The following is a 10,145-nucleotide window of genomic DNA, read 5'->3' on the forward strand; positions in this document are numbered from 1 at the left end:
AGTAAACTTCCAATCTACCTTGGTATTCAGTCAATCCCCCGACAAGTCGAACTGTTGGTTCTAAATTATGTATAAACGGTAATCACTATATGTTAATGAAGACTGCCATGATAGCTGTTAATTGGTTATCCATATTTTTATGAGTGTATTATTTGTTTACTGTATTTCAATTATAATATACATGTACAGATTACAAAGAAGAGTATATCAATAATTTTAAGGATTTTTTTAGCAAACCCTATTTACCTTTTCAAACTGGAAAAAAAATATTTTTTTATAAACTTTTTAAGTCTTATGTTTTATTTCATTGGTAATTTGCTTACACATGAAATATTATGGAATAAGATTAGAAAGAGATAAACCTTTTTCAATTTAAAAAAATCCTCATTTTTTGAGATGTTGATATATAAGTATTTGCTTAAATTTGACGGATTTGTTTCTTTTCCCCTCACTTGTAAAACAATTTTTTAACTAAACCAAACATTTATGTGAGTAGACATATTTTAAAATACTTTGTTCAAATGAATGGTCATGCCATTCTGAATGTAGGGGTTAGGGTTTAAAAAAATAATAAAAATAAGTTAAAAATTTATCCAAAGATTCTTAGATTTAAATTATGAAATCAAAATCATTGTGAGGATCTTAGTAGAACGGTAGAACGGTAGTATTGCTAAGTAAAGTGGTGAGTACGGTATCTGTAGTTGTTATTGTATATATTTATTATGGTGTATCCTGAATTATTTGGACAAAGGAAGACGACAAGTGCGAGGCAAAGTCTCCATCCTTCCTCCACATAATTCAGGATACACCATTATAAATATACAATAACACCTATTTGCAAAAGTAAATAAATACATCATGACACATTTTAAAACTAATGCATTTTCACAAGAACAATTGGGAGGTTGAAATTGTGTAGAGCGTAAGAAAAATGGGTAGTGCAGTCTTTTAAAGTATAAATGCTTTGTAACTAAAAATAAATAGGAATCCCTAACATCCAGGGCAATGCTCTGTTCACAAATCGTTCATTTTTGGGGAAAATTGCTAAATTTAAATTGATGGAGGATTCTTTGCTCATCCTCAACACGTTTCCATTTTTTTCTTCTAGATGTTTAATCAACAAAACAGATGACTTTTAAACAGTTATAGAAAGTGTATATGCACATGCAGTGATCTTTAAAGTTGTTTGTACATATAAGAGGAAACCTGATGAAACTGTACAAAGGTAATGTTCAAAGAGATATTTTTGTGTATATAAAACACATGTACATACAGATGACATAGCAAAGTCAGTTAGCGTCTTGGCTAACAATTCGCTGAGTACTTTAAACTTAAACTGTCTTCAAAAATGTTCACTTGATAACGATGTTATAATGGAAGACGTTGTTGTTATTTTGAATATTGAACACGTCATTATCGTTGTTGTATTTTGCATAGAAGGAGAATGTATGCCTGCTATTTGTTTACATGATATTAAGCATGTTAATTGACTTTTTATTTGATACTTAACACTGTGCCGGATAATTATGCCAGTGCCAAGGTGGCATAATTCAAATATGCCATACGATAGACCATTGCTTAAAGAGTTAACAACCACCTTTGTTATCATTGTATTTCACCTGTCAGGTGAGAAATTTACCTTTCAAAAATAAATTCCTATAGGAAAATAATTTTTCCCGTAGGAAAAACAATATTCCTATAGGTAATTTGAAATTTCCTATCAGAATACAAGAAATTCCTATAGGAATTTCAATTCCGGTAGGATTTGATAAAATCCGATGGGAAAACTTAATATCCTATTGGAAAACTACATGTTTAAATCAAATTCCTATAGGAAATACCATTCTCCTATAAGAAATATAATTCCTATAGGACTTTTTAAAAGTCTTATAGGATTGTCAATTTTTCCTGCAGGAGAATCATTTCTCCTATGGGAATTATCATTTTCCGATGGGATATTAATATTTAAAGGTAAATATCCCACCTGTCAGGTGAAACACACTTTAAACAAAAGTGGTTATATACTCTCTAGACAATGGTCTATCATTTGGTATACATGGATTTTTCCGAAACTGCATCTTAAGCGGGTGCAAAAAATGCCACCTTGGCACTGGCATAATTATCCGGCACAGTGTTACTTACTCAACTCTAAAAGATTGATAAATAGCCCGAGCATATGATAGTGAAATTGCAGGGTTAAACTAAACAAATGATTTGGTTTTATTTGGGGGTTGAGAATGTTTATACATAAATTGATAAATATTTAATATGATAATTTTTCCTCATCATTTGAAACTCAACAAAGTCAGCATCATAAACGACCTTGATAGACAATAACATGCATGTCATGTTATGTATTTAAGTAGCCTTGATATTATTTTTATAGAAATGAGGTTTGAATAAATTAAAACCATACATATACATGTATAATCCTTTTTATCAATTGTACAATTAAGTCTTTACGACCAGCCAATCAGTTATTAAAGAAACTAGAGGTACTGTGAGCAAGCTCACAATTGATACCCCCCGCTAAGATAAAAATCATAATGCGTGTATTTTTCTAATTATAGAAAATATTGGATGAATCTATTTCACCGTCCATTTTCTATAAATAACAACTGCTCTATTTTTTTTTAAAACTATTGGTCATAAGCAATATTTGTGTGAAGTAAGAACATTCAATGCTTCTCCATAAGAAAAATTATGACCGGACACAAATTTTGCACTTTTTCTGCCAGTGACCTTGACCTTGCCCAAATGACCTTGGGTCAAGGTCAGGACACACCTTTTGGTCCTAAGCAATATTTGTGTGAAGTTAGAACATTCAATGCTTCTCCATAAGAAAGATAATGACCGGACACGAATTTTGCACAATTTTTCCTAACGACCTTGACCTTGCCCAAATGACCTTGGATAAAAGTCATGGCACAACCTTAGGTCATAAGCAATCTTTGTGGGAATAAAGGACTGGCAATGTTTCTCAATAAGAAAGATATGGACCAGACACAAATTTTGCACTTTTTCTGCCAGTGACCTTGACCTTGCCCAAATGACCTTGGGTCAAGGTCATGACACACCTTTAGGTCATAAGCAATCTGTGTGAAGTAAGAACTTCCAATAATTCTCCATAACAAAGATATGGACCGAACACGAATTTTGTATTTTTTCTGCCAGTGACCTTGACCTTGCCCAAATGACCTTGGATCAAGGTCATGACACACCCTTGGGTCATAAGCAATCTTTGTGTGAAGTTAGAACTTCCAATGTTTCTCTATAAGAAAGATATGGACCGGACACGGATTTTGTATTTTTTCTGCCAGTGACCTTGACCTTGCCCAAATGACATTGGGTCAAGGTCATGACACATCCTTTGGTCATAAGCAATCTTTTTGTGAAGTAAGAACTTCCAATGTTTCTCTATAAGAAAGATATGGACCGGACACGATTGCATATACAGACGGACAGACGGACGGACAGACGGAGGACAGGCGGACGGACAGACGGACAATGTGATTCCTATATACCCCCCCCCCAAACTTCGTTTGCGGGGGGTATAAAAATATCATTGTCCTTTTTAAATGATAAAACTGACTATTGCGTATACATGAAGATCATTACTCTGCTCCATCGTTCCAGTGTTTCATGAACTAGTATTATACCCTTAAAATACACCAGTTATTACAAAATGCACTTGGCATTTTCTTTGAGTAGTTTTAGATATTTTATTGAATATCCAAAAGTTTTTCAAAAGACTTTTTAGTATATTAAGCTATGGCAATATTTTAATTCAATGAAGACTGTTTTGCTTAGTTGTTTAGTACTAAATAAGGTTAAGTGTTATTAATTGCTGATAATGATTATAAATAAAATAATTTGTCATACCATCTAATAAATCTATTGTTCTCAGTTTTAAATTCCTGAGCCAAAACACATAAACTAGCTAATTTTGGTAACAAAAACAATGATACAACAGGAGTATGTAGCATAAGCATTCCTTAAGCGATACTCAGATCATGTTTTGGCGCCGAGGCCTGGGTCTCTATACAAACAGACTTGATAGTCGTTGACTCAGTGTTCCTTTGCATCAAGTATGATTATAAAATTCGCTGATTGAATAAAGAGAAAATTAACATTGCAAACGCCGACTAAAGACACCGGACATAATTTGATTATTTACATCAGGTGTTAAATAATAAACTGAGCGAGAGGTTGTTCCGCATCTCTTAATACAGGGAACAAGGAAATGTTAAATGCCTTGTTTCGTTACGATAAATTGAGTTTTTTACTAACAACGTAGAAATGAAAATGCACTTTTCATTCTCTACTACGAGGTGGGTAAACATCGATATACATAGGCAGGACATTTCTTTTTAAAAAGCAACTTATTTTAAAAACCAACAGTTCTCCGTGACTTTATATGCTTATATGATGATTGGTTGTAACACATTATCCTTATTACATGACACATGGAGCCTTGCTAAACAAATATCATACTTTATCAGGCTTATGGTAGAATATCCAGCATCGCTTTTATTTAGATATAACGCTATACAAATTTTAATTCATAATATCATAATCCTTTTTTATTTTAGAAAAAAAATATTAATTATTCAGCAATATTATCTTGATGTTCTGTTAAGAGACCGGTTCCAAACGAAAAACTGAATTTGCATTTAATGGAGAAATATATTTAATAAAAATTTAGATTCATATTTGTGATTTGTTTCATAATTATATACATGTACATTGAATTGTATACGAACGAGAGCAGTCCAATCACATTGATAATGTGTTTCAAATTATAAATATTTGATTAATTTATCTTTACAATTAGCAAACTGCTTATAATTTTATGATGGGATTGATAAGACATACTTTCAGTGCAGTTTACACCGGTAAACCTGTCTAAGCAGGAAAAACAGCTCCCAGTGGACATGTTGCAGCGAGCATCTGCGCATGTTGAGGGACAAGTCAAACAATAGTCTCCATACTGAGAAATCCCCTGGCATCCTTTAAAAATCAATAAAGTGTACATCAATACCAAAGACAAACTCATATTAAAAATGATAATTTTTTTTTTACTTTTTATTATCATTTGGCATTTACCGTAGACCTCCACCTCACAAAGTTCTAGTTCTGCAGTACTGGAGTAATAATCAGGATAGGTTTGTTCGGGAAGTCTTTCGTTGTAAATGGTGACGAATCTACCTATCATCTCGCACTGAATAGACATAACCGAGGGAGGAGAGTTTGTTCCGTTTTGAAGTCGATGATAGCAAAGGGATTCATTGTTTAGGTTGGTACCGTTAGAAATATATAGCGAAAATCCAGCAAAGAATTTCCTGTACGTAGATTCTGAAAGAGATTTAACGATGTGTGTAATATTAGTATGTAAAATATGCTGCTATCATTTAATAATAATCCTAGAATACAAGGTTTTAATTCAATCTTATCTCCACAAAGATCTATAAATTTGGACATTGTGCAACGTTTGGTACATTATGAAACATCAACTGGAAGGCCTAGAAAGGTTGAAAAGAAGAGCTCTGAATTTCATTAATTATTTCGTAACTTCTAAAATGATATTTCATAGGAACAATTTTGGTAGAATGTTAAACTTAATCCTTTAAGAAATATAGAATCTGACAAAAGGTTTTAAATTCATTTTTTTTTCTTTCGGAGAATATTAATATTAAGATATTAGGTAATTTGTTTGTGTTTAAATGTAATCTAATCTAATAGAAAAATCATATCTAAATAGTATTGTATCGCCTTTTTTATATATTATCTGTTTCTCATAATAGATACAAATTAAAATAACCAAAAAAAAAAGATAAAGCAAATGTGTTGCATTTGTTTTACTTTCTTTTAGTTCTTGTAGTTATTTCCTTGAGTATGTTGTTGTAAATACGAGTAGATCCGTTTTTCATGAAATTGTATAGGTGCAAAAAATGCACGGTAAGAAAACCAGGTATCCACAAAACGTATCTCTATCGGAAGCCCCCCCCCCCTCCCCAAAATTCAAAATTTGTTTCTCAAGCTCGTTTGGAACGTGTCTCAGTCTATGAGGGCTAAAGTGGCCAGTTGTCAAATTTGCTTATCACCGAACGAAAGGTTCGATATAGATATATCATATAAATATTGATTAGGGTTGATGTCAACATAGATGATATTTGCCCTGGAGGGATGAATATTGCCCAACGCAAGGTTAAACATTTAAATTTTTTTACAAAAATGTTTTGATTTCTTTTTTCTTCATTGCGAAATAAAGTTTATCGCTACAGAAATCATTTCTATTAAGCAAACGTCATTGATTATTTGTAGACTACTAGCCTCATTTAGGTAATAAATACGTATTTTGTATTTTGTCATTCTTAATGTAATGCTTGAAATATTTTTAAAACAATTTCTTTTATTGCTTACCATACGCGCTGTCGCTTTCCTTCCTGTAGTAAATATCCACATGATGTATACTCATGATCTTTCCGAGATCTACATACCATGAAGCAGTTTTCTGACCTACACCAGTTTTAGCACATGAGGACGATGAAAATAATTCCTGCCTTGTGTCTCCATCAACAGCTCTTGCAGCATCCCACGAATTGGAATAGAACGAAGATTGGTTTGCCAACTTTCCCAACGCTAAATTTTCTGATTAAAAAAAAAACTTTAGAATTATTTTTACATAATTTTATAGTTTATTCTTTACATTAAAATACCTTATTTTAATTTAGCTTAATAAATTTTGAGGTTAACAAACATATTTGTGTGACTGAATAGTTTTTGTATGTATAGCATTCGAGAAAAGTGCATAATACTTTTAAAAAATTTTAAAAATGAAATTAATTTTCATTTATCAATAGGTGAATGTAAATATTTGATTAATAAAATACCTACCAAAGCATGCATATTCATTGAAAGACCATACTACGAATAGAGAGACATAGACCGTCACTTTGCTGTGCACTTCCATATTTTGACAACTGGGAAGTAAAACATCTGTTTAAATGTAACGTGTTCTCATTTGCATGAATACTCGTGATTTATCTTACCATAAGTATTTGAAATATTGAAATATAAAATAACTGAAGAGCTTTAAAATGTTTTTGTGAATGTTCATTTGTTTTTTATACAAAATCTTACGTTTCAATTTATACTTATGTTTCTGTTAACCGTTTGACATAGAATTAGCAATTTTTATCCCTTTATCGCTATTTGGGGCAAAGTTTATAAAACCGATACAAATCAGTAAATTATAAGAGAATATATTGCTACTAGAATGGTTAAGACCTTTTTTCGTTGCCTTATTTTAGTAACATTTAACAATTTATGTTATCTCTTTGTAAAAAAAAACTACAATTTCAATTAAATTCTAAATCATTTTCAAATATATCTTTTGGTCCTTTTTTGCATGTTATTCATTTTTAGATATTTAAAAAACTACGTAAATTTTATTAAAATGCGATTCTTTGTAATGCAATAATTTATACGCTAATGATATTATGTTTCAATGACAACCTGACTGATTTAACAAATAATTACCGAATAAAATGAAGACAACACTATTATAAAATCAATAACAAAAAAAACTCGAATATATAAAAAAAAAAGAAGGAAAAAAAAATGTGGCAATGCCTCTTTAATTGTTTCTGAATGTATATAATTTTGCCATAAAACGATGAAACCGGAGGGGACCATCGTCTTTATCGCTGTTGGTCATTTGGTCCAGACATTTTTTTACATTATTGTTTTGAGAAAAAACTTGTTTGAATAATAATGTGTAGCTTTGTAATGAGAAACTTTGAGTTTTGTTTAGATCGTTCTACGGTTGGTAAAGTAATCGGTTTAAACGACTCCTTTTCACTAATAGGGCTCGTGATTTAAAAGAAACCTCACACTGATTATTTTCGAAAGCTATTTGACACATTAAACAACAATTATCTTTTAAAATCGGGGGGGGGGGCAGTTAGGACATGTACTGTACTGCTCATGTAAAACTTTCCAAATGCTTGTTATACATGTACTGGGGCACACCTATAAATGTTAGAGTTCTTTGTAAGACATGTACATTTGTCGTTTAAACATCCTTGGTGGGGGAAATGTACACCTCTGTCCTTTATTTTCTTAAAAATTCTAAGTTAGGAAACTGTCAAAAAACGCTTTTTAAATTTTTTTTTAACTTAACCTTATGAATTTTAAAATGGATTTACACGATCTTTATCATGAGTATTGCAACAAAAACCAAAGTTTATAAACAATAACAGTTATTAAATATTTTGTTTAATATCACGTTTTTCCTAGGAATGCTAATTTTTTTTACCATGATTTATCCAGTAGAATGTTTGGCATTGAATGTTTGAGAAATTAACTGTTAGGTTAATCCTTTATTTTCAAAAACATTATCAACATGTTTATTCAATATTCTTAGTCAGATTAAATTTTTTGTTTTGATATATTTAATCATGTATTCTGAAAAGTGCCCAAGTTGTATTGCAAAAACTGTCATTTTCCCACACTAATCTAATTGGGAGGTTTAAAAAAATACTACTTAGCACTTTTGGTACTTATTCACTAGTGCTGTGTATGAAGCACATCACATGATGTGCTTTATATTCTTTTAAGTGTGCAACAAACACTATATTGTCTAACTGATGACAGAAAACTGTAAAAATAACTTTAAGAGCAATGCAGTTATATAGCGAGTACGTTTGAACGAGAAAATAACAAATGCATTGCTAAGCAAACTAAACAAACATATAAAGTTTTTGGTTTGACATATTGATGTAAAAGGTTAAACAAGCGAACATCATTTAATAAAGACTACCGGGATAGATCACAGTAATATTATGTAAATAACAAATATTATGTAAAAGTCAAACACTGTTTAAAAAACAAATTTACGCAATGCAGGAAGCTTTACATGACTATTTGTGAGTGGCTGTTTTAAAACCGAATTATGTTTAAAAAACTATCAAGTTACATGTAATGGTTAAGGATCTTTTTTACGTCGTGTTTTAAAAAACAAGTAAGTGGCGCTTAGTGAGGTTCATACATATACATGTATCGAGGTGATTAGGTACACCAACAGCTAGTTTTATGGATTGTCCGTTAAACTTAAGTATCATGTAAAATCACACTTAAGAATTGTTTCGTAAACGGTAAATACAATATAATGTTGGTTTAGCAATCCTCCTTAAAGCTGAGCACGACCCGTAAAAAAGGGTTGTCTGCCATGTTTCAAAATCCCGACCGCTACTTTCCTATAATTCATGCCACAATATGACTTATTCACAGTTTGAAGTTTGTATAGATACGATACAACCTTCTTTGACGCACATTTATTTTACTATAGAAAAAAAACGGATATCAAAGTTCAACAAACAAACAGAAAATTCACGCAAAAACAAAACAATATGCAGACACTAGGAAAACTTACACACGTATGTGATGCAACGCGTCCACAATAAGTTACAGTTTAAGCATTGTTTAACGAATGTGAATGTTTTGTATACTCCCATGATGATATCCAAAGTAAAAAAAAAACCAAATGTTTCTTTTAAAGGAATGGTCGGCATGTAATATGATTTTGACCAGCTCTCTTAATGTATTGTGAAAGAATTACAGGATAGGATATATTCCACCGTTGTGTCGATTTCCGAAATAGTAAGGCATTAATAAACTTTACTCTTATTAGGTGAATTGTACTTCCGGTTAATATTCCCCATCATGTAAGTGCATAGATGTTTACTATCAAGGCATTAACACATTAAAAACGTAAGAATACTGTTTTAAAGTAATAGTAAATAAGCAAAGTAAGTAACGTAGTGCAGGAGCAATGCGTGCGCTGTTAGATAAATTTGCCAGATGCCTCATATGGACACAACAGTGATCGGCCGAAGCCGATCAAACCTAGTATTGGGTATGGCTTTGATACGTTGAGTTCAGTAATCATCAAATATAATCAAGTGCATAATTTTTACATGACACAATTATAAATAAAATGGTAAAGTCGATTCTTTTACGATCGAGAAATTAAGAATGATATGTCTTCTAAGATATACATTTGATGTCGAATCATTTTTTTTTTTAAATTAATTAAAACAGATATTTTCAGAAGAAATGCAACATTATGCAGCCCAATACAC

General features: G+C 31.4%; 1 long non-coding RNA gene across 1 annotated transcript; it reads right to left on the reverse strand.

Moving 5' to 3' along the window:
- Positions 1–5,111: 5,111 nt before the first annotated feature.
- Positions 5,112–6,966, reverse strand: LOC128187975 (uncharacterized). Its single transcript, XR_008244113.1, has 3 exons — positions 6,898–6,966; positions 6,424–6,651; positions 5,112–5,355 (listed from the first exon to the last, which is right to left on the reverse strand). It is a non-coding gene; the product is annotated as an uncharacterized LOC128187975 (long non-coding RNA).
- Between the last annotated feature and the right edge of the window lie 3,179 nt (positions 6,967–10,145).

This window comes from Crassostrea angulata, chromosome 1 (assembly GCF_025612915.1).
Source record: "Crassostrea angulata isolate pt1a10 chromosome 1, ASM2561291v2, whole genome shotgun sequence".
Lineage (NCBI taxonomy): Eukaryota > Metazoa > Mollusca > Bivalvia > Ostreida > Ostreidae > Magallana > Magallana angulata.